This window comes from Ambystoma mexicanum, chromosome 12, assembly GCF_040938575.1.
Source record: "Ambystoma mexicanum isolate Mex_15411 chromosome 12, UKY_AmexF1_1, whole genome shotgun sequence".
NCBI lineage: Eukaryota > Metazoa > Chordata > Amphibia > Caudata > Ambystomatidae > Ambystoma > Ambystoma mexicanum.
In genome coordinates this window covers 1,117,696,470-1,117,722,693 of record NC_090936.1, presented here as the reverse complement: position 1 = coordinate 1,117,722,693, position 26,224 = coordinate 1,117,696,470, and positions in this window count along the sequence as shown.

Here is a 26,224-nt window from a genome sequence, read left to right as displayed (position 1 = left end):
AAACTATGACATTTCAACAGTGACAAACTATGTGACACTCAAAAGTAGGTCACTCAGTTAATTTAAACATTTTGGATTTTTGGTAATTTTAAATCCAGTTTCAGTTTAAGCCGCTGCAGACCTGCAGAGCTCAGCCAGTCTTGTTATAAACCTTCAAGTCACTTCAGAATATAACTTTACATTGTATCCACCTCTTAGTAAGTCTTTCTTTGGCCTGCTTTGGGTTCATTTATTCAGTTTTACACAAATGTCTGGTATTGTTTTAAAACGCCGGCTTTCTGATAGTGGTGAGTACTGGTAATGCAACCATTTTTGGGATTTTTCTTGGATTAATGCATTCCAAACAGGAATGGTTCTTACATGGTAGTAAGTCCTTGCTTAACATTGTTTTGATGGGGCTCCTTACAGTAAAATGGTTATGTGGAACCCCACAAAAGGGTTGAATCTTTAAAGTGGTCCGGTGAGCCACGATTTCAGCAACTTTTTGACATCAGTAACAGTGGATTTTGTCAACAAAGATCTTTCTTTACACTGGTGGGTGGCAAGTTAGGTAACCATTTTGGTGTGCGCACAAACTGCGTGGTTCTCCTGGATTCTGGCGCACTTGTGGGATTTTTGGCCATCTTGGATTTTCTAAGCCCACAGCACCAAATGTTGCAGCATGATAGCTCAAACGTGGGTCAGGACACCCAACAAATCCCCCCACGTGACTGCCCTTTGAATTTGAGTCGATGGGGAGTCGGGTGCACAAGAGTTTTGACCCACGCACTGGTCTGTCCGCATAATCTTCTTCCAATTCTGCAAATGGCACAGTTCAGCATCTTTTCCTCCATCCGGTACTGATCGATCGGTTCTCCTCGCCGGTCCTGATGGGAATATTGGGCGGTACCCTGGGCCCCTTGCGTCTCTGCTCCCGGTCTCCGGATCGTCCTCCCTGGCCAGTCTCAAGGTTTTCTTTCTCCTAGGATGACAAAGGAAGAGCGGCAATACCTATTCATAGACATTTTTCCCCCACCATTGATATAGTGGGGTGGCATATAAATTTATAGTCAAAACATATGAACATGCACATTTCTTTTTGCATTCAAAAACGAAAACACCCACATTGAGAAACTCAGAATTTGATAGGCGATATGTAGGATATTTTAAGTTAGAACTGAATTAATCAGAGACAGTACCCTCTAGGATTACCGAGGACTCCTCCAGTTGCTGCAAAGTGTGCCTGGGATGGCAACACTTCAACTGGTTAATGTGGACCCACTTGTCTTCCCCCTCTGCCAAACCGCCTTTGGGGATGCGGATCTTGTAGGCCACAGGGGAGATTTTGTCTATAATCTCAAAGGGTCCCTTCCATGTAGGCAAATATTTTCGCTGCTTGGCCTGGTTCCTTTGGAAATTGTATAAATAGACCCGGTCCCCCACCTGATATTCCTTCCTGGAAGTTTTCAGGTCCTAGTGGGTCTTCATACTCTCAGCTGATCTTTCTAGATTCCGCTGAGCATAGGCAAAAGCATGTTGAAGGTGTTTCCTTAAATTCTCACATACTCATGAGTTGTGGAGGCATTTATGAGTGTCTGCTCTTGGGTCCTGTAGAGCAAATGCTGCGGAAGCACCATCTTGCGTCCAGTCATCAACTCAAATGGTGACATTTTGGTTGCAGATGAAGGGGTAGATCTGATGGCCATTAGGACCAGAGGTAATCGGATATCCCAACTTGGCCCAGAATCTGCCACAAACTTTTTTAATATGCTCACAACGGTTCGGTTTTATCTCTCTACTGCCCCAGAAGAAGCTGGCCTGTAAGCAATGTGTAGCTTTCTCTTGACCCCCAGTATCTCCCACATCTTTGTCATTACTTCACTGGTGAAGTGGCTACCTCTGTCAGACTCAATTCTGTGCGGTAGACCAAACCGAGAAAAGATGTGGTTAATCATCAGGGCAGCTGCAGTTTCTGCCTTGCAATTTGGGGCTGGGAGACATTCCACCCAATTGGTAAACAAGCATGTAACGGTCAACATGTACTTGTTTCCTCTAGTCGAGCGAATCACAGGGCCTACAAAGTCGATTTGTAAATCTGACCATGGCAGTGTCATCCCCCTCTTTTGGAGAGGCGCCCGGTGTGTGAGGGATGTTGGCTGAAATTGTGCACACACAAGACAACCCTTCAAGTATTGGTTGAGCTCCTGGCCCATGTGTGGCCAGTATGCAACCTCTCTTAAGATTTCCAGTGTTGTGTGAAACCCCCTATGACCGGCGGTGGCCGCATCATGGGCGTGACTTAACATCAGGCTTCGGAATGAGGTAGGAACCACCCACTGATCGTGGCCAGCTTTGGATTTCCTTACCAGCAAACCGTCTTGGATTCGGAACATTTTTGGACATTTCATCAACACTCTTAGGTCCTCTTTCCCAATGTAATCGGTATCCGTCAGGGGAAAGTTTTCAGGGTCCTCAAGGTGCTGGTAAAATTTACCAATTATTGGATCCCCCTTCTGAGCGGTAATCAAATCAGCATCAGGGGTCTCCTTACTCCAATGTGCAATTGAAAGGTCATTGTGAGCATTTGTCTGGGACCTAGTGATAGCAGTGACCTGGATTTCCCCCAACAGGGACTCAATCTCAATTATATTCCCTTGGATGGCCCCGGTTTTGGCCAGCTGATCAGCTAAGTCATTTCCAGTTTTGTCTGGTCCCTCTACTTTGGAATGACCCTTGATCTTTTTCCAATAGATGGTCATCTCATTCGAGGTGACCAGATCGTCAATGTTTTGGATCAACTTCCCATGTTTCAAGGGTTTGTTGTTAGCACATAACATGCCTCTGGTTTTCCAATTAACCAGGTGCTCCACGAACCCGTTCCGTACATAATCCGAATCTGTGATTATGACCAGTTCGTGGAGTTGATGCTGGACAGCAGTGAGGATGGCCTGATGCACAGCCATCAATTCTGCCACCTGACTACTTTGGGGACCAATTTTGTATCCAGCGGAGGGTTCTGGGGACTCATTCACCCATGCATTCCCTATGCCGGCCACCAGTTCTTTCTCCCCGTTGTTGTCAACATGGTAAGAGCATCCATCCACATAGACAGTGGGCATTCCCTCACACTTGTCTTCTTCAAAGACTTTGTGTGGGGAATTAAGGTATGCCTCCGTGTTGTCCTTGATCTTTAGACTTTCGTCCTCGAGACAGTTTTCTCTGGCACAATCATGCAAGTCAGCCAGACCTTGCGCGAGGGGACTCTTCTTGTTTTGGCCATATCTGACCTCCACGGGAAAGCCTTGCATTGACAGAATCCAGGAAGTAATTCGGGAATTACTCACATTTCCGGCCCGGATTCTGTCACTTTGGAGATATTGCAGAGGCTGGTGTGGAGTCTCCACTATGATGTGTTCCCCCTGGATAAACGGGCGGTAATTCTTCAATGCCCACACCGTTGCCAGGAGTGCCTTCTCACAATCGTTAAATTTTTCCTCCACAGAGGATAAAGTTTTGCTCGCATAGGAGATTACTTTATTGACCTTGTCATGCTTTTGGTATAATACCGCCATCAAGCACGTATTAGAGAACCCCGTCTCCAGGAAGAACTCCTTGTTTCTGACAGGGTAAGCTAGGCAAGGCGCTTGTGAGAGGCTTCTTTTGAGTTGTTTTACCGCCTCGGCTTGTTCTGGACCCCATTCCCACTTGACCCCCCCCTTCAGGAGATGAATCAGGGGTCTGGTGATCTCTGCGTAGCCCTCAATGAACTTTCTGCTGTAATTAGTCAGTCCAAGGAGGCTCCTTAGTTCCCGCAGAGTTGTGGGGTCTTTCAGTTTTTGGAGTGCTTCCACCTTCTTTTCCTGGGGACAGAGACCCTGAGGAGTAATCTCATGCCCCAAGAAATTAACACGGGTTCTACACCACTGTGCTTTCTGAAAGGAAAGTTTTGCTCCGGCGGCCCTCAACTGGGTCAGAACATAACGGATCTTCGCTATGTGTTCCTCCACAGATGAACTTTTGATGAGGACATCATCTACATAAGCCAGGTTACCCCTTGCACCCAGGTCGGGCATGGCCTTGTGTAGGAAAATGTTGAATTCATTGCCGGAGTTGAGGTATCCGAAGGGAGTCCTGGTCCATGTGTACTGCTGGCCCCCAAAGGTAAAAGCCAGCTTGTATTGGTCCTCCCTACTGGCAGGCACAGTCCAGTATCCATTGGTCAGGTCTATTGCAGTGAATACCTGTGACCCCTGGATCTGGGCCAGCCCTTGGTCAATGTAGGGCAGAGGCCATCGGGACGTATGGACCCGTTTGTTGAGCTCCCTAAGGTCAGCGCAGAGTCTCCACTGGCCGTTTGGCTTTAATATTCCCAGCACCGGATTATTGAAGGTGCTGTGAACTGGACGGATTATTCCCCGGGACTCAAGGTTCTTAATTATTTCAGTAAGGGACTCCATTGATGCGAGAGGCAAGCGATATTGCTTCACAAACACAGGAGTCATGCCAGGGTCCGTGGGGATTGTTGTTGTGTGGATGTCAGTGCGACCACAGTCATATGAGTCTACCGCAAAGAGATCTTGGAAATCCAAGAAAACTTGTTTCGACTTTTGCTTTTGTTCCAGAGTCACACAGGCATCAGCTAGGTTAACTCTCTCTTCCACCATCTGCCTGAAGCCTGGAAAGACTTCTGGTTTGGCTATCTCAGCGGCCTCCTCCAGCTGGGTGGAGAAGTCCCTGGTCAGAGTGCTGATTTGGACTGGAGGCTTCAGGTGGGAAAGGCAGCCCGCATGGACCTGGAAAATCACCTCATCCCTCCTGAAGTCACAAGTCACATCTTCCTTACCATAAGGGCAAGAAGTGTACACCAGGAAGTTCCCCCCATGCCAGGTAAAAATCCTGTCTGGTGTTGTATTGTCATCACTGTCACTGTCAAAGCAGTCCTTGGGGGTTGGACCTAACAGTTCATTACCTAAATCGATGGAAAAATGTCGGTCATCAACCGCCATTCCAATAATGGTGCCTGCGGCTAGAGTAATACTCTTTAAGTCGCTGTTATCCACCTCTATTAGAATGGTGTCATGTTCTATGTTGACTAATGGAGTTGGGTTTACCCCCAACCCTTGCTGTTGGAGAGAAGCATTTAGATGTATATAAGCATCAGGGTTTTGCAAATATTGTCCTCTTTTAACTTTCACTTCCAGGGAGAATTGTCGGGTCCTTTCTGGGATGGTGACTTCCTCTTTAATCTGAATTTCAACTGCATAAGGTAGCAATTGAGCTGACCTAAATGCTTTTTCTGGATCATCAAAGCCCATGGGATTATCCGCTAATCGGGACCAAGCTTTGAAGTTTATTAGGTCCAAACTAATGGCAAAGCGATTGAGAATGTCACAGCCTAAGTAAAAAGCGGCAATGACGTCTCGCACGACCCAACAATTGTGGACTATGCTCTTGTTGCCAATGGAGATTTTGAGCATACACCTGCTTGGCAGGAGATGTTTGGAATTGGGTGCTTCCAGGTCCATTTTCCATTTGTCTATCAGTTTGAATGTGGGAATGGCTGGATCTTTTGGGAGTTGGCGGAACATGGCTTCGCTGATGAAGCTCTTACCGTTGTTCACACACACTCAAGCGAGAACAGAGTCCTTCCCATCATTTAACTGAACAGGGATGAACAACTGCTCTCCAATTTGCTGAATATCAGCCAGGCTCTGAGCTGATTTCACATCTTTCTGCACTATAGGAGGGGGAGTTTCTGATTGTGGATTAGTATAGAATTTCAGAGTGTTTCCTTCCAGCGTGGAATACCACCTTAGACTGGAAGGAAGGTTGATTTTCAGAAATAGAGAGGACCCCCCATCACCAGTCTGTTGTCCTACTGCTATTACTGTCACGTCTGGAATTTGGTTATTCTGGAAGTGGAATTCTAGTTGGTCCGATTTTTGTTCAACCATGTGGCATGTGCCGTTTAAACTAACATGGTTGACACTCTGTTTTAATTTTATGGGTCGGCTAGTCTGGGTCCAGAGGACCTTGTTTACGCAATCTATTAGGGGTGACAACCTTCTCAGGAGGTCATTCCCTAGTAAACAAGGGGTGCCCTCTGTAGTCACAACTATGACCGGGTGTTTCAACTTGTGTCGCCCAATTTTAATGTCCAAATCTGACGTCCCCTCGACGGGAATTTCCTTCCCGTCAAAGTTCTGGAGTTGTCCAGGAAGTGAGGTGAGAGGAATTTGGTAATTCCCTCCCCTTCCTGCATTCAGTTCATTAAAGGCCCTTCTGGACAGAAGGGTAGCTTGAGATCCTGTGTCCACCAGCGCTGAAATCGTACCCTGCCCCTGTACTTGTACCGGGGCATAATATCTTCCCTCCTTCTCCTCAAGGGGGCACAGATAATGCACATTTCTGGACAACTGGTGGGCTAACTTTCTGGTTTTGGACATTGCAAGAGAAGAAATTTGGGCAGAATTCTGTGGAGAGCCTTGGGAATCTGAAAGAAAAAGTTGGCAACTGGAGATCAGAGCCATTGTGGGTTCCCCTGGTTCCGGTTCTGGGCCGCCCCCCCTTTTTGGAGGCAGTCATCAGGATGGGTTTGAACCAGGGGATTTTGGTATTGTGGGTTCTGGGATGAGATGATGGGCGGCGGTAGCTCAGTCTCCATATCTCCCCAGTCTGAATTGGCATCCCTTGGGACCCATTTTTCCTTGGGAGGAGTTCCCCCATCTCTGAAGGAGAAGGTCCTTTCCCCAGGATCCTCTGAGGATCCCTCTCCCTCAATTTGGAAGACCTGTACCTCCTCCACAAATTGGGTCTGTTTGGGTCCTTTGTTTCTCCTACCCCCCCTCGGCTCCTTGCGAGGCGGGCTTTCAGGGGCAGGAGATTTTGTTTCCGGTTCCTGGTTTTCCAGGGGCTTTTTACAAGTTGGGAAGGAAGCTTCCTCCAAGGCTTTACACCCCCCTTTCCCTTGTGCCCCCTCCCTAGGAACCGGTGTGTTATCGGGGTACTGCCCCCGTCATTGTTCTGGAGTACCAGGTCCAGAGTTTGGGGCATTCTGCGGTGGCACGCTCATCTGAGGGTTCTGTTGAGCCCTCAGTATGTGACCCAGATCCTGTGCCATATTTTGGACCTGGCGCTCTAACTGGGAAACCCGCTCAGGCTGATACGGGGCTCTATTTTCTCCCCTGGGCTGATCCCGGGAAGGGTAGCTATCCCTTCTCTGGTAGTACCCCTGGTTGGGAAGATTTTGGTACCCCTCTGCCCTTGGCCTCCCCTCTCCTGATTAGGTTGTCTGGGCTCAGGGAATTGGGGAAAGAAGGATGGATGATTTTGGGGCTGGAAATTGGGTGGATACCTGGGGAAAAAGTTCTGCCCAGGATTTGGAGAATTTCTGCCCTCCGGTCGGAAGTTAGGAGGGAAGTTCCCTGGGTTAGGTGCTTGGCTGGATCCCCCCCCTTGGGTTGGAGGAGTCCACACATAACCCAGGATGGGTCGATTTCCCTTGTAACGGGGACTTACATAATCAGGAGAGCGAGGGACCCCATTTGTGGGTCTGCCTCCTTGGCTCCCTGTCTGTGACTGGCCCGAGGACCTTCTGGGCCTAGCATTATTAGGTGCAGGTAGGTTTCTAGGCCCCCCCATCTCCAAATCCAAAACGGGGGTGACCTTTACCTCTGCCACCTTGGCAGCAGCAGGGGTGCTGTTGGTTTTGGGGTTTTTCGGCGCGTTATTTTTTATTTTCGATAGGCTTCTGTACCTCATAGATCCAGGTAGCCTGTTCAATGACCCAGTCTAAAGATCTTTTCTCATGAAAATCTCTCACGAGCTGGGTCATTATATATTTGGGCAAGGCATGGAAAAATGTATTGACAAATTCTCTGCTGTCTGTGCGCACCCTTCTGGTGGTCTGCGCAAAGGCACGTTTCAGTTCTTGCACGAATTCTTGTGGGGCCTGATCCTCCCCACATTGCAAATTGTAGGCTGCCTTGCGAGTCTCTTGAGGATTCCTGTGAACAGAAAAATGTTTCAAGATGGCCGCCTTATAGGTGGACCATCTAAAATGATTTTGGTCCTCCAGCCCCGCAAAGAAACTGGAGTATTCTGGTGAGAATGTCCATTTGACGTACTGGATGCAGCTACTGCTGTCCTTCAAATGGAAAGTCTCCATCATTTGCTCATAGAGCTCCAAGTGTTCCCATACGGAATACTTGGCGTTCTTATGATAAGGCGTGATAACACTCCTTATTGCCTTTATTTGCTTCAATGGGTCCTTAAGCAAGGCCCTTTTTGCCTTATTGGCCTTTTTGGTTCGGGTAACCCTGGTCCATTCATCCTCTGACTCAGAGGCACTGCTCCCAGAGGTTCCTGTCTGATCTTCCAGGTTTTCCCGGATTCTGCGAGCCTGGGAATGGCTGGCAGAATGTGGGGACCTGTTCTCCTGTGTCCTGCGCCATTCAGAGGAGTCTTCAGATTCCTCTTTGCTGCCAGGATTTGATGGGTACCCCCCCACTGACCTAACTGGGCAGAAGTTTTCAGGATGCCCTTAATGGGCCTATTCTCCTGGGGTTCCCCACTAAATTGCACTGTGCTTGGGTGCCAATACCCGGATGCCCGCCCATCCATTCCTGGGAGGTACTGGCCTATGAGCCCCATGCTTCTGGCTGGATAGTAATCTGCCATCCCTGTGGCCCGGTACTCATGCGCGCCAGGGGACATGGGGGTGGCAGAGTCCAGGGACTGAGAGAGATAAAGGCCTCTGGTACTAGGGCTCCTGAGGTTATGCTCAGGAGTTTCCCTCTCCCAGCGAACCTGGTCTCTATCCGCCCCTGCTCCCTGTTGCAATGCAAGAGCCTGCGCCTTCAGTTCCTCAGTTAAGGCCTTACTAGACTCTATCAGTCTCTCCTGTATCGCTACCTGTTGTTGGAGCCTATCATTGTGCTGGCAGAGAGCCTCATTCTCTCTCTGCGTTTCGTGATTGGTCCTGGAGCACTGGGCCAGTCTTTGCTGCAGGAGGGTTACCTCCTGAGCTGTGTCCCTATTGGCCTGCTCCTGTCTTGCCAGAGCCTCCTCCACCCTCCTGGTGTGCTCTAGCAAGTCCTGGTGTTCTTTTTGGAGGTCACCCAGTCCCTGGTGGGCGAGGTGATTTTCTTCCATTTTTCTTCTTAAGTGGCAGACTTCCTGGCCTAAGGTGTCCCTTTCCTGACCAAGAGCTTGAATTTGTGAAGCCAGGTCGTCCCTTTGCCTTTGGAAGGCACCAGCTTTCTGGCGCTCCTGATCAAACTCTGCCTGGGTATCCAGGTCTTTCAGGATCAGTTTATTGCTCTCCTCTTTCTCTCTGTCTAGTTGGATTTGCAGGGTGGCTACCTGCTCTGTGCATGCCCTGTTGAAATTGATCTGTTGCTCCAGCTTTTTCTGGCTCTGCAGTAGGGAGTCCAAACTGTCTTGGCGTTCCTTCTGCAAAGCCAGAATTCTGGTATCCTGGTCTGTCTTTTCCTGTTGCAGTATATCCATGTCCTCTTTTATTTTAATGATATACTGCCTACTATCATTTTCTGACTCCTGGCTCCCCTGCAGCCTCTGCTCAGAAGAGACCAGGTCAGATTGGACCTTCTCTAACGCCATCTGTCGCTTGTTCGCCAGATCTTGGCTTTCCGTACATTTATCCTGTATGTCTCCCATATATAGGTACAGGTATGCCGCTATCCTAACCATCTTGTCTTGTTCATCCTTAGCTTTAGGAGCCATGTATAGTTCACTCAGGGCCACATGTAGGGGACCCTGATCTCCCCATATATCTGACCCTGTTTCAGTGACCTGTTGCGTGATGGCCTGCAACCAGACCATGCGGTCCTGGTGAGTCCACTCACCTCTCACATATAACTTATGTAAGAAGTGCTCTCTGGCTATTTTCATGTCTACTAAGGTCGTCATTCTAGAGATTGGTCTCTGTCCTGACTTACAGAAATTAGTATTTTATTTTTGCAAAACAGACCTTTTTCTTAGAGCGTTCCTTTGAGGAGTGCTTTACAGCGTAACACAGCGTGGTGATCTGACCGGATATGTGTATCTGGTCAGCTGGCACGCTGTATTAATCTGCACAAGTGATAGATCTAACCCAAACATCCCGGACGAGCCCCCACTTTGTAAGAGGATTCAATTCAACACTACAGCTAAGTCAATGCATAGTCTGGGATACTGAATGGAAACCCTTATTGATATATCTTTACATCCAGTTCATGCGTTCTGGATGACTACCCCTATATAACACCCCTCTCTTGGAATCCCCCTGACCCCACTGAGCCAAGAAGTAGTTCTGTTTTGCAAGTTTAAAAGGTTTATTTGATAATTTAAACAATAGATATATATATCACACTTCATAATAAATTAATAATTGAATATCACACTTAATCTGAGCAGTAATCAATAATGGATAGTCCGGCACTAGCACACTTCTTTATAATCAATGATGAGTGGTTATAGGATGGATAAGATAGCAACAATACTTTTATGGTTTCAAAGGGATGCAAGGTGGAATGAAATTGCAGTACAGAAATACTCAATATGATTTCAACAAAACAATGTAATCACTTTTCTCTGGCAATCCACTCCCCCCTTATGCAATGCAAGGAAATGGAAGGAAAGCACACAGTTCTCAGAAATGCAATCAAATGTAATTCAGTTCACCCCAGCAAGCTTAGACTACAGAAGTTTGAAACACAGGCCCAAAATGCTTTTATATGTGCTGGCAATGAAGTGAAAAATATGCTAAAATGCTTTTAATTCCCTCTAGAGGTTCAGGGTGAGTGGTATCTAGTTAATATTAGTCCAGGCTCACTTTAGCAAGGATCTAGGAGTAACTAGCAGGTTAAACGAATTTTTGGCAAAGGAAAGCAATGAAGCTGCTGTTTTCACACGTGGCTGGATTTTTAACCAAATCGCAAATCGCGGTAAAATTCGCGAGTGCGAGAATCGTGATTACGGAGAAAGTATTAGGAGTAGGAAGTCGGTTCTTGGCTTGTTGGAAAGGTAAGATTCTAAGCTTTCAGAGGAAAGTTAAACCAAATTCCTAGCCCAAACGATTCCAGAGATATGGACGATTAAATAAAGGTAGTTTTTCGGATTTGAAATTTTAAAAGTTCAAAGCAACAGGTTACAGCTTGCAGCTAGAAAATGACAGGTGACAGCTTTGCAAATGACAAGTGACAACTAGGAGGCAGTTCTGGTTAGATTAAAATAGATTGAATTATATTATTTTAACTAAGAGATTGGTTCTGCACAGTTCTGCTAGGTACTCACAATATATTTTTGAATTAGGCCTCGCCACGGATCTGGTCAGGTTTTGGACTGGACTCCGATCTGGTCTGGGTCTCTTCACAGTGATCTGGGTCAGCTCTCTGGTTCTGCTAACAGCGGTCTGGGTCCGCTCTGCTCTGCTGGTCTAGCCTCTCTGGATTCTGGATACTGCTCTGCTTTCTAAGTACTGCTACAGGTTCTGGAGATTGATGGATTTGAAGTCTGGATCTCTGGATGTTGTATGGTCCGGCAGCATGCTCCGCAGCAAATGGAATTGAATGTTCCTATCTGTCCTGACTGTCTGCTTTTATGTGTTTTGAAAGTGGGTGGAGAGGCTAGCTTTCTAGGCCCTACCCCTCTCCACTTGTCATTGGCCACTTCCTCCTCTTCCCCTTGATTGGGGGAATGAAATGAAGTGTCATCATGATGAGGTCTGTTTATGATCCAGAGAACCCACCCCTGTCAACTTTACACACAATCTATATCTGATACAAATACATACTTCCCCGATAGACAGTTGTTTGGCATTGCATACACACATCATGCATTTACTGATGGTAGCCCCTGTTCCAATTCTGTCATTTCTAGGAGCTTGGGTTCAGAAATGGCAACATATTTCACTTTTTGGTCAGGTTACCAATATTGGATTTGTCCCCGCATTTACACAAATGTTCACAAAGCATGTGGGCATTAGGTGGTGGAGTGTCAGATTTTTAACATACATACATTTTGAGTAATATCCTCTTTTCCGCTAAAAACCCCCCTGAACATACCACCGGGTCCTAACACATCTTCAAATGTGCACAGAAAAATCACAAGAATAATGATATCACTTATAAAATTTTCACAAGTCCGCTCTATGAATGATCCATCTTTTTAGATTTATGTTCTGGCCCCAAAGGGGTGTGGTTTCCCCCCAGCACAAGGTTGAATTTCTGGTTTTTCCAGTTCTGCCAAGCCAGCTTGCTCTCACAGGCAGTGCTCCTCCCCTTTCCTTCCAGGAGGAAGCCACTTTTACGACCCCCATAATAAAACATTTGCCTGAGTCAGGACAGGGCTTTGTTCAATTTCCTGCAGAGCCCAGGTAATTCAATCAGAGAAGTGTCATATCCCTTTTGGTGGGAGCAGCAAAAGGCAGCTAGGCCTGGGAACACAGCTGTTGTGCAAGTCTCAACCCCTGTCGGGGGTAGCTGGTGGGCAGAATTCAGTTTCATTAAGCCAGGTTTCAGATAAAATGTCACTTTTTGTTCCCCAGTTTAAGTCAAGACAATTTTTACATATGCAGCTAGAATGCTGATTCTAAGTTCAAAACTATTACATTTCAACAGTGACAAACTATGTGACACTCAAAAGTAGGTCACTCAGTTAATTTAAACATTTTCGATTTTTGGTAATTTTAAATCCAGTTTCAGTTTAAGCCGCTGCAGACCTGCAGAGCTCAGCCAGTCTTGTTATAAACCTTCAAGTCACTTCAGAATATAACTTTACATTGTATCCACCTCTTAGCAAGTCTTTCTTTGGCCTGCTTTGGGTTCATTTATTCAGTTTTACACAAATGTCTGGTGTTGTTTTAAAACGCCGGCTTTCTAATAGTGGTGAGTACTGGTAATGCAACCATTTTTGGGATTTTTCTTGGATTAATGCATTCCAAACAGGAATGGTTCTGACATGGTAGTAAGTCCTTGCTTAACATTGTTTTGATGGGGCTCCTTACAGTAAAATGGTTATGTGGAACCCCACGAAAGGGTTGAATCTTTAAAGTGGTCCGGTGAGCCACGATTTCAGCAACTTTTTGACATCAGTAACAGTGGATTTTGTCAACAAAGATCTTTCTTTACACTGGTGGGTGGCAAGTTAGGTAACCATTTTGGTGTGCGCACAAACTGCGTGGTTCTCCTGGATTCTGGCGCACTTGTGGGCTTTTTGGCCATCTTGGATTTTCTAAGCCCACAACACCAAATGTTGCAGCATGATAGCTCAAACGTGGGTCAGGACACCCAAAAGTCTGTCTAATTTCTTTTCTATTGAAAGAACATTCAGAGTCCAGGCAAAAACCCTGCTTCACCAGGGTGATTATAGCTAAGATCCTAAACTATAGGGATCGGGATGCCATTCTACAAGCTTCACGGAAAAAAGGGGCTCTGGGGTTGCAGAGGGGCCATGGCAGCTCCATTCCCCGACTTTACTTGTGCCTTTCAAAAGGCTACACAATCCATTGATTTTGTCAAGAAAAAAATGTTTGCCAAGATCATTAAATATGCAGTCTACTTCCCGGCAAAAATGAAAATCTACCATGACGGCCACGCAATCTTTTTGACTGACCCCAGACAAGCTTGGGAGGGGCAGGGAAGGGGGATGGACCGCCAACGGATGAAGAAACTGTCCATAGGCGTGCAGGAGGACCCCCCCAATCAAAACAAAAAAAAAAATTCTCAATAACAGTTATCTACGGAGTACATCCGCAACATGGGCTGCTTGATTTTTCATGCCAGGGGCATTATTAAAGACCTACTTTCCTTGAGGATGACCGAATGGTCGAAACACGTGTCAGCTGTAACAAGAATCAACCACCTTTCACATATTTGGATGGCCGTATTTTGTTTCTCTAATACATTTGGAATCCGGACTATCTTTCAAATATTGAAAATTTAAACAAAGTGTTTTCTGTGCTGTTTAGCAACATACACTGTCCTATTTTGTAATCTGGCTAAGGGGGCTGCCCTCATGAAGGGATGTGTGTGGCCATCGAGACAGGAAGACAGTGTATCATCATATGCGGATTACCTGCTGTTGTATGTAGGGGAACCACAGAGGTTGATCCCCAGAATAATGGAGATCCTGCATATTTTTGGATGGTACAATGGCCGGGTCAACTCGAGAAAGTCAATCCTATTTCCAACATGACAGGGACCTGGAGCAATCCCATATGAGTGTGCCTTTAAAGTGGCCATAGGCTCATTTAAGTTTCTAGGCATTCACATCTGCCGGGATTCCGGCACCTTTCTCAGGAGTCACTTGATGCTCATAACCAAAAGATTCCTTGCTGACACTGAATTTTGGTCAGCTCTGCCCCTTTCTCATGTGGTCACAATTCCGGGGGAAGTAGAAGCCAAAATACAAACTGAGCTACTCAGGAGGAAGGCAATTTGGACCTTGTATCAAATCCTCTATAACTTTACCACACGGTCCCTAACAAAACTTCATCATGTATGAGAAACAGTCACTGGCCCCATTGAGGTGGAAGAGTGGCAGGAACCCCCTGTTGGCTCCATGAGAGATAGCAATCATGGCTAGTTTTACATCACATCAATTGAAAACCTTGCCCATTATATATTACACCTGGGAACTACTATACAAGTGTGGTCAAACTACAGATCACAATTGTCTACGCTGCTGCAATACTGTTGGTACGTTCCAGCATACATCACGGTTATGCCTGATAATTCGACATTTCTGGCTTACGGTCCTGAGAAGGGTGTCCACAACGGTATCTCAGCCTGTGCCGGTGGATCTGAAGTGGGCCTTGCATGATACATGGGGTAAGACAGCCTATTTGTATTAGGAAAAACATTTCATATCCAATGCTCCAATAGTGGACAAAGGGATATTGCCATGAACTCGGGTGCAAGAGAGGTGCCTTGGCTGTTTAAATGGATGTTGGATATGGATAATGGCATGGCGATTGAGGACTGGATACACAGATCTAGGAACTGGCCCAACTAATTCATTAAGATATGGAACAAGTGGGAGAGTAATAAGTGATACCGAAACTGCCATCACACACACACCAATGTATACCTACCTGGTTTTGCTGCTCTAGTTCTAATGTGGTACTGAAGACGTTTTGTGTTATTCTTGTCGATATTTTCGTTTGTGCCACCGTACATTTTGCCTTGGAAGTTTTTTGGGGGGGAATGTTATGTTTTAACTATTATTTTGTTCTCGTTTATTATAAAATCAACAAAACTAGCCTTGAGGAGGGACTTTGTCCATTCTATCCAATTTCGTTTAAAACTTTGTCATTTTCTGTTGTTCTACCCTTCAATACCGAGGAAACATTATATTGGTCCTCACTCTAAGTGTGCCAGTCCAGACACAACGGTGCCGGTAAGCCTACCGCACTGTTGTTTCCGGAATGGCACACTACGACTCTGTGGGCGGGTGCCGTCCTTCCAGGCAGGTCAGACCTGCCGAGCAGGACAGCAGCCACCCGCAGAGATTTCACTGGAGCACCAGGTGCTCCCGTGCCCCCATTCCCATAGACTCCTATTGGACTCTATGGGAATAGGAAGGAACGAAATTACTGGTGCCTGTCTTCCAGACCGCTGGACTTGGAATAGCCCAGTAGAACCGGGACGTCAGGCGCTACTAATTTTTTATGGGTCCGGAAGCAACCCACCGGTAGCACCGGCAGGGTTCCCGCTGGATGCGTAATGAGGCCCATTCTCTCAATTTTAAAACATGAAGGCTTTCAACAAAGTTGTCCATCCCTCGTTTTACCTGTGTGGGCCAACACTGAAATAACAGCCTCACCCCTTATGACATTTTTGAAAATTGCATTTAAGCTTTGGGAGAACATTTTGAAAGGTCCTTTTTAAAATGCAGTATTTAGGAGTTTTGGGCCCATTTATTTAACGTATTCAATTTTATTTTAATTCTAAACCAAACAATGCTTAATCATTTTTGGGATAATGTGGAATCTTATTTTGATGATTTTAATGTATTTCGTATGATGCTATTTTATAATTGTTTTTATGTTCTTTTATGGGATATATTTCCCATAAAAGTCACCCTGAGTGGGACGGGTATGCCCATATGTGGGTTCCGAGCCGGCTGGGATCAGAGACCCAAGCTACTCCTCACTGATGACACCCAATGAGGCTGAAACATATCTCGAGATGCTTATGGCCTCGTACAGAAGGGATGTGAGCAAGCAGTTCGGGGTGAACTGCCTCTTTTGGGATTGGACCATGCTTGATTTGCAGATGGTCTTTCCTCTTTTGTATTAGCTTGTCAGGCTGAAGAAAGAGGGTCTTTAGGGTTGACTAGAGCAATGCCAGAGGTTAGGATTAATGTCAAACCTTCCAGCCATCACCTCTTTTGTGTTGCGAGGTTACCTCTAGTTGAACAACGGCATTTGGGAACCACAAGCTGATAGGTTGATAATCAGAGTCTTCAGGAGGAGTTCAATTCCCTGAGTAAGATATGGTTGGGCCATTCCATGCACACACTTGAAGGTAAGACATAGGATCTTGAATAGGATTTGTGAATGTACAGGTAGCCAATGAAGACTGTGTCGGGACAAGGTGATTGAGGAATCCTTTGGTAATTTCAGCATGAGTACAACCGCAGAGTTTTTCAGCAATTTAATGTAGTCTAGCATAGAGTGTACTAGTGTGTCCACTACAGATGCATGGTTAGCAATTGGACGATAAGGGAGAACCAGCCTGAGCAGAGAGATGATGAAAAAGACTTGTTTGATACATTCATTAATTTGATTCGAATAAGATAAATTCATACTCCAATATGATCCCAAGATTTGTCACTTTGCTTTTTAGCGTGATTGAGATGCCAAACAGAGTTGGAGGCAGATATTGTTGAATTAAGTCATGAAGCAGATGTTAAGGGCCTGATTAGAACAGTTCTGTTTTTCATGGATTGAGTTGAGATCATTTTTTGCAAGCCAGGATTTAATTTGATTGAGACAAACATGAATATGGTTAAAGTTGTCTGTTGGACCCGTACATTTGATGTAAAGTTGTATATATTCTGCATACGAGTGGAAGTGGACATTAAAACTGCGGATGATAGCCCTCAACCCCTCTTGATCTATCCATCCACCGCCAATGACATTGGAGGCCCATGTTGAGCCTGTAACATTAACACAATAGACTTTGGCATACATTTGGCATATACTGCCTTGCTTCAGAGAATGATTAGAGTCTCAAATTCCAACTTTGTTACTATATATAGTACATACAGCAGTTTCTGTATAGTCCATCATCTAGCACCTTTCCTGCATGTATAACTGATGTATATAGTGACATGAGCGTACGGTAGTCTAGTTCCACTTCATGTGGCCCCCTCACATCTGCTACCCATCCGCTCAAAGTGGCTGCAGATTTACTCATCCAGTGTATAGACACTTGTCTCCTAGCAATCAGGCACACTAATATGATGAATGTGGTACTAAGTGTTTTGCCATCTGAACAATAATCCAGCAGGCAAACCAATAGGAGCTCTAGGGATGTGCAAGTAGCCTTGCAACTGAATTCAGTCACTACATTCTCACAGTATTGCAGAATCAGGGCACATAGCCATGCTAGATGCATAATTCCGACTGTGGGGGGGTCATACATCTTTGACACAGATCCGACCTGGTGGGGTCCAGCCGATGCAATTTATTCAGTGTGAAATGTATTTATAATGCATCATGCAGAGTTTTCATTTGACCAATATATTCGAGGTGTATGAGCGAATGCCCCAGTCTCTGGGTTTTCTCTAGTGCGTTGTACATGGTCATACTTGAAATCATTCTTGTATCGTCTGTTGCTGATGTGGTCATATCTGCCAACACATTAACTTCGGGAGAAACAGGAAAGCTAGGCCAGTGCTTCCTAAATGTGGCTTGTTGTCACGTCCCCGGTCACAAATCACAGTTCTCGCAAACTCGTTTCCCTCTCAGGTGACCATCAACTTCCCTATGGTTCCCACTTACCTTTGCACACCCGACAGCAGCAGTTGAGCGACCGGGCCCGGCACATCCGGAAGAAGGGCTTGAATGGGCGTTGAGGTTTGCGTCCCTTCCTCTACTGGCAGTTGCCATGGCATCTTCCCACGCTGCACCATAGACATCGGCATCGCTTGGGTGCACGTAGGTTGATGCGCCACGTGATCAGAAAGCAACTCCCGTTGAGGACACGGAGCACATGACACGGAGGATGCGTCACGTGATCCGAATCATGTGACAGATCCTTGCATTCAAAAGAAACGAGCAGACACACAAACAACGTTTCACAGCTGCTTCTCGGCAAGTACTGTTTGGTGTTTCATTGTTTTTGATTCCTTCGGTTACATTGATCACGGACTGTTTTCACGGACTCCCTTTGCCTCTCCTTGGAATTGCCGCACGGTTTTGTCTTACCTGGAACCTTCAACCCCTGGCTCTGTCATCTGGTTATTGCTTTTGGATTCTCCCTGGAACTGACGTTACGTATAAATCAGATATTACCTCAATGGTTAATCAAAAATAACCAAAGTGTTGTAACCAAACATGCAACACACCTCGAAACAGTCAGCACCCAATTGTGTCTTAACAACAAACATATCTAAAGGCCTATAAAAATGATTGTAATAGTAGCACTAGACATGTGGTGCAAAATTAAAACAACAGATTGACTTATTGTGAATTGTGCAAGTGGCTCAACACATGAGACCAACATTTCCCTCTTCAGTCTACTATGGATTACTGACCGGTTTCGGCATTGCACGCAAATGTATGCACATCTTCATCAGGGAGAATGAAAAAAATAAGCATAGGCCAAACATGAATGGTGACAAAAACGTCTTCATCAGAGGAAACATGAAATGAGAACTTAGCAGAGGTCAAAGGGGGCGGGAACTACAGGGTATGACGTTCCTTTACTTTTCTGGGCATCCCATACACATTCCCTTACTTTATGGGACCCAGAATACCGTTCCTGGATAGTAACTTTAAAAAAATAAAAACTTTTTGTTTTCATACTTCATACCTACTGGAGGCTTGAACCTGAGCGCTTTTGATATCAAGCCAATATAACATTGCGCTGCACTAGATTGCTCAGCGGGTTGAGCACTCCCTGCTCCGATCTGAGCGTGATCTGCAAGTTGCAGGTTTGAATCCCGGCAAGGCCAACTCAGCCTTTCATCCTTCCAAGGTTGATAAATGAGTACCAATTTCGGTTGGGTGATATTGTATGTAAATATGTGCTCTGTAAAGCGCTTTGGATTAAGGCGCTATATAAATAACTCATCATTATCATTATTATGACCTTTAAAGTGCTCCAAGGAGATTCTTTATTTGAATAGACTGTTTGGGATGTACAACCCGTTCCCAATCAGCCAAAAAGCCCAGCTTGACGGCAATCTGGATCTGCGGAGGAAAGACTTTAGGCTCAGACTTGTATTTAGGAAACGGGAGGGGTGTGTCTGAGGCTGGCCATGTTCTTTATGAGGTGTGAACGGTGGGTGGTGAAGGGGAGGCTGCATGATGGTGCATGCAGAGAGTGAAAATGACACACTAATGTTGGTCATTTAAATCCATTTTCCTTAATTGTGTTTTCTACAGCTTTACTAGAACTGTTGGGAAACACAACGTTGCAGGGTGCAGTGGAGGAAAGGTATGACTCAGGAATGGGGTTTGAATGGGTGTGTCGGTGGCTTCGGGGGGGGCTGACGGTGAGTATGGTGGAGTGGGCAGAAAAGGGGCAGGTTTAGGAACATAGTTCCACTACTTTTTTTTGTACTCTTCGACCACCGGAATTTAGGTTTGTAAATGATGTCACCAAACATGGAGTGTGTCAAAAACCTTTGTCACACCAGCCTGATTTGCACCTTTTTTCACAACAGGCTTCTGCCATTCCTGAGAAAAAGACAACTGCCTGTGCCAACGTGTGAAGAAATGTATCATCCCCTGTCCAAGTTGGCATACAAGGCATTGTTTGTTTTATCTATGGCACCACACCCTGTGCCCTGATACCTCTGGTCTCTATGCTCATAGACTGCTCTTGGACAGTTCTAGCAGGTTATCGTCCTCATGGCCGGCTCTATGACCACAGCAAGATTTTGACATGCAAGTATAGCCAAAAAAAAAAAAACATTTTCAACCACAGCAGCTTCCCGTTGAATAGACGTTTTCTAGAATTCTGTTAAGTTTGGTTATGTAGTTTGTAGGTTTGCCAGTGCAACATACTGGTATTTTTTAGGGACCCCCCAGTGATACCAGCTTTTATTTGCTTTTTATATCAGACTTCATGCCAGAATAGGTCCGGGACCAGGAATCGAACGTGTGCTGCTCTAAACTGTAGTGTTTCTGAAACAAGTGCATTGCCGCTGAGCTATCATCCCAACCATGTCTGGCAATCATTTGAAAGGGATAAGCTTTGTGCATAAAGCAGCAAACCTCTAATGTCATAGGAACAAAAAAAAAGATAATTGTAAATAAAAGAAATGCCACACGCCTATATGATGAAGGTGCAGAACATCAAGATGACACATTAGCATACTAGAGCCATGTATTAGCACTGCTGCGAAAAACGTATTCTTTCAATGCATTTTTGCACCAGGGTGGGATGAGTCCTGTGTGGAAAAAAGGCCTAGAAAGAATACTTGTTTTACACTAGTGCAATTTTTGACCTCCTACTAATACCACGCAAGATTACACTTGCATCTGAGATGGGACTACGTGCAAGAATACGCTGAGCAACACAGGTTCGAATCCGGGTCTGCGCTTGAAACTGATCTTGGAACTGCACTTGCACGATCAGAATGTACAAGGCCTAGTAGGATCATCAACCCCCACCCCAACCCCATACCCCCTTGCCTTGTTGTACCTTGAGACACACGTGTATAGGTGCATAATAAATGAACAATACAAAAAACAATCCTCCCCATTTAATCTTTACTACTGAATAGGGCACTCATGCATTTCAAAGGGTGTGACATATCCTTAAAGAATGCTAACAGGTTTCGTATAGCACAGCAGGGGGCACCTGCAAAATGAAAGGATCAAAGATATGACATTTCATTCTTCACCAGTTTTCAAAGACTACCCGCCTTCTTGCAGACTAATTTCCCCATGAAATGGATGATTCAGAGACTTCAATGTTCCACTGTAGGTTGTGTCGCTATTAATTGGGTGTTTGCAGCACTGCAGTGAAACCCATTACTTTAATAGGTGCAGTGCAATACCTTCCAGGGCATTTAAAGCTTGTGACTTTCAGCAGGCGCACGGGCATTACCGCAAGTGGGCTCGGGATAAACATTTAATAAGTGGAAAGTTATCATTTCAATCTATTTTCCATACATAAGTATTTACTTGTGATGTGAAACTCTAGTATATAGGACTTAGTACATGTTCTTATACTGAATGACTCTATATCTAAATTAGGCCACATGACCATGCTCAGAAGACCACTTAGAGCCACTAAATCACAGCTGATCTCTGATTGATAATATACAGGATGAAGTACATCCTACCGTATGTTAGAAGGATATTGCAAGTCACTGAGGAGTTCCATGACCAGATAGAGGAACAACGCCGAAGACTGAGTGGAGCTCCGAGGCGACTTGTAAATATCCTTTTTATTCGTACAGAAGGGAGTATTTTATTCCTTATAATACATGGCCACACACGGCCATCTCTTTTAGAACCTGGCCTCTTGCTTAATCTAATGTAAGAGATCTTCCATTTGCTGTTCCATATAATTCATGTGGAATGTGTTTGGATTTAAAAAAATCTAGCATGTAGCATGCAATGTGTCACAGAAAAATAGTTTGAGCAGTTTTATAAAATTAATTGAAAAACAAAAACATGTTCAGGCTGTGCTTTAAAATAAGTAAAAATATGCTATTCTTGCTCACATGTATTAAACTCCAGAAGTGCACTAATTCAACAATCTACCATGAACAGTTCCTTGTCAATTAGTGTCTGTAAAGTGTCATGGAAAAGCATTTTACAAGCACAGCATTTGCAAAGCATGTGACGCCTTTAAGTTCAACACTGACAACTGGAGTTCTGCTCTCTGCTGGCTCAGCATCAGAGATCTCCTTGTGGTGTCACAACACAGTGTAATAACTGATTAAAGAGCACATGTGATTTAATGTTCATAGTAAAGGTCATTTGTGATGCGAACATTATTTCCAGGCTTTTATACGGATATTGCAGGCTGCCATGTATTATATATGTATTGCATATATCTACAGAACCGGGAAAAAACAATAACAAAGGGAAGAAAAGACTGATGACTAAACTCAGTGCAGACTCACAAGGAATCAACACAGATATCTAGAGCAGGCACCTGCAACCCTTGGCTCTCCAGATGCTGTGGACTGCCACCTCCATCTGCCCTAGCCAGCATAGTCAATGGGGAGCATCTCATGGGAGATGTAGTCCAAAACATCCAGAGAGCCGCAGGTTGCAGGCCCATGTTATAGAGTGTATAAACACAATTGGCCAGATTCACAAATGGATCTGGACGTAGAGTGCAGCATGCAAAGTGTTTGTCACATCCAATGTGCATCCCCTTCTGCACACAGGTTCTCTGGCTCACTACGCATGTAGGAGTTGAGACAGGATGTGATTATGAGGCACCCGTGCCTGGTGCCTCCACATGAACATAACTATGCATTGGCCTGTTGCACCCAGAGCTGGGGTCAGCTCACTCCTCACATGCACATTTCCAGTGACAGGCCTTGGAAGTCGTAGCATTGCTAAGAGCATTTTACACGTTCACTACCTACATGGGTGTAATCGTAAATAATGATGGCAACATGTTTGATTTGCATGAGTGTTTCCATCTGATGTTGAGGAAAGAAGAATGGGAGCTTTGCCTACCAATGTCTGCATTTCATGTTCTCCTGTGCCTATCCTTTGCCAGGGTATCGGGCCAAAATATTGATAAAAAATGCTGAATACACGTTTACTGCACATCCGGCGGCAAACAAAATTGCGAATCCCATTACATTGAACAATGAAAGCATGGGTTGCGGGGGTGTCCCAACTCCCCTTGTTCAGTGTAATGGCTTCAGGTGTTGCAGAGATGCTCCGTCTCACATTACATGTATAGCGGGGAACAATAAAGTTAAAAGAAAAAAAAAACCTTTGGCGCCAGTTCTGACCCACGTTAGTGGAACGGAGCTAATTCCGCAGGAATAGGGGCGAGTCGGAAGCACACACAGAAGTGTACCACAGAAAGTTAAGTAGATATAAAAAGGGGAAGGGCGTACAGGGATGCATGATAACATGATCTATGTGATCACTGCGCCTCACCGTTTTTGCAGTCAGTATTTTCTTTGTCAGGATTTTCAGTGGCGCAGTGATCACGTAGATCCCTTTGCCAGCAGAGATCAGGCACAGGGAACAGCCATGAAATTGCCAGACTGGACACAAATAACATATAGAGTTAAAACACAAGGAAACAGGACTTTCCCTGATATGCACCTTGACTGTGGAAGAAGTTACACATGCATATCAGAGAGGTCCCTCCATCATAAACATAAGGAAGGACCTTAGAACCCTACTCTTCAAAGAACATCTGACCAATCGCTGATCACTCCTCCCAAGCCTAGACCTCCCCCATGTAAATGCCTCTGTCGATTCCCAGTTGTGTTTGCTCTCTGTAATTTCTATTCATGCTGCATACAGAGAGTGCAGAGACAGGTACAGGCACCGCTTGAAAAATAGGAATTCATAAATCAGGTGTGTTACCCTAGATGTATTTGGCACTCCTAGAACACAAATTATGCAGATAGCCTGAAACTGCCTTCCCAGAACCATGGGACAAGCAAATTCACCTTTCTGTATGCTGCCACCTGTAGAATGCAAGGGCTCACATTTACATCTTCCATTAATACCTACTGATTTTAAATCTTTAGTTATTACCTTGCTCTAAATCAATTTGTGAATAGAACATTGTGAACCTGAAACATCAATATAGTGCAATTAGCAAATTGGCAAACTATGATGTTTTATCAGTCTCTGAAAGTTGAAAAAAAATCTTTGGAACTATATTTGATGAAAATTAAATGTAATTGGCAGCTATGTTTGTACTTTTTGTTGTCATATTTATTGAATTTAAGCATAGCAAATACAATTGCAAATTAACAGAATACAAGCATCTATGGAACTAAATCTGAACATGATGGACTCACAAGCAGCCTGGAAACATTTTGGCAAAACAACAAGGCTTGGCAATAGTGGGACCTTAATATCTGTCACTATAAATATGTCAATTTTAATCCTAAAGAAACCGATGCTCGGCCCAACAGCTGGAAGCAGTTGCCCCAAAATATTGCTTTCTCTCATTGCATTTGTGGTCACTGTTTTCCCCCCTGCAAACAATTACAGGGCACACGCAATGAGAAATGTTAATGAATGTGCCCTGATGTATACGATGATAAGACAGAAGAAAATACAGGAGCTAGAGGAACAACTATTGTGTTTTTAAATCCAATAGTTCAGGATGGCAGTTGGCAGTAGAGTCAGTGGCATAGGCAATGGCTCTGCTTAGTCAAATTGGAGTTTATTTATCTATTTATTTATTTCTATTTTTAAAGCACACAACAGCCCGTGGGCATCGTGGCGCTGTTACAGATACACACATAAAGCTGGTTTCAGAGGAAGGCAGAATAGTTACAGGAAAATTATATTACATTACAAATTAGTTTGCATTACAAGCATGTTTGGATACATCTACTGGCATTATAGACATAACATTAAAGGTACAGAAGAATGAGGGTGGATACAAGGGTAAGGGTTACGTGAATAGTGTGGTTTTGAGAGATTTACGAAAGGAGTACAGAGAGGGTTCTGCTCTGAGTGAGTTTGGGAGAGCGCTCCAGAGCTTAGGTGCTATGTGAGGGAAGCCTATGCCGCCGGCTTTGGCTCATCTAATAGTTCGAGAGTAGCAGGTTTGATAGCTTGCAGTAGTTGAGTCACCACACAAGTCAGTTGCTCCCATGATGTTGAGTCCTTAGTCGGGTTGATCGAGAGGATCTGTGCCAAAGTGTTGAGCCAGTCTCTCAATGGCTCACGATGCAGCAACTGGTTTGCAAGTGCAGGGTGCCAAAAGCAGCACTGCAGGTCATTTTGTGGCTTTAACTCTGTTGAGCGTAGTTGAGCTGGTTCACAGACGTCTCAATGCAATGGAACAGGAATCCATGCAGCTTCTGGGCTTCGGGCTTGCAGGAAGTACCAATGCAGGGACTACAGGTAGGACAAGAGGAGTCCTTCTGTACTGTACTCCAACTACAGGGAGCTTGACTGGCACATATAGGGGATACTTCGCTTCCAATGAACATTAGCCTTGCAAAGGCATTAGGAAAGCACAAGGATGATTACTGTCAACTTTCTGTATAGTTGACACTCAATAATTTGCACCTTTAATGGGAAATGTTATATTTTTATGTTTTTTCTTTCAAGACCATAAACCTAAATGGGTTGAAACAAATTTGTCAGACTCCTTCTGTTCATCTGAATTTAAAATATATCATGATTCATACATATTTATAAAATGTGTATTGAATTTATGGAATTATGTTTCAAGAGATGGTATGAAATAATTCATTCTTTATTAGCAATTTCAACTCCCAGGGCAAAAACCGAAATATTAAAAACATCAAATAATATGCATTAAAAAAACTTAAATCCAAAATGTAAAAAAATGATACGACAAACATTTAAAACATATAATGCAAATCTTTGGCATAAATAGATAGAAAATTCCACCCAAAAGATTAAAAAAGTAGCACGCTCCCAGAGCTCATTGTTGCTGGTTTTCATCAGCCTGGTAAAGGAAGAAAGTAAAGTTTGTGCAAATGGTATTTTGCAAGTGAAAGACTGAGCTCCTATTACACCAGTGAGAGTACTTCTCCCTCACGCTACACTGGGCACTGAAAAGTATGATCCTTCCTATGCAGCCTTGATATGAGAATACAGTCAGGTTCCGCATAGGCAGAATCGCTGCCGCAACCGAATAGGGACATTTTCATGAATACTCTTATTTGTATGCTACATATTTCCTCCATCAATCCACCCCCACCCACGGTGGTCTCCGTAGCTTTGTTCCTTAGTCTGATTCTATTATCATCCTTCTCTGTGTATTGCAAACCATCATTCAAGCCACTAGTTGTATTTCTCTCTAGGACTCCATCTTCAAATCTATGCCAGATCATTGAGGACACATTTCTGCATCTA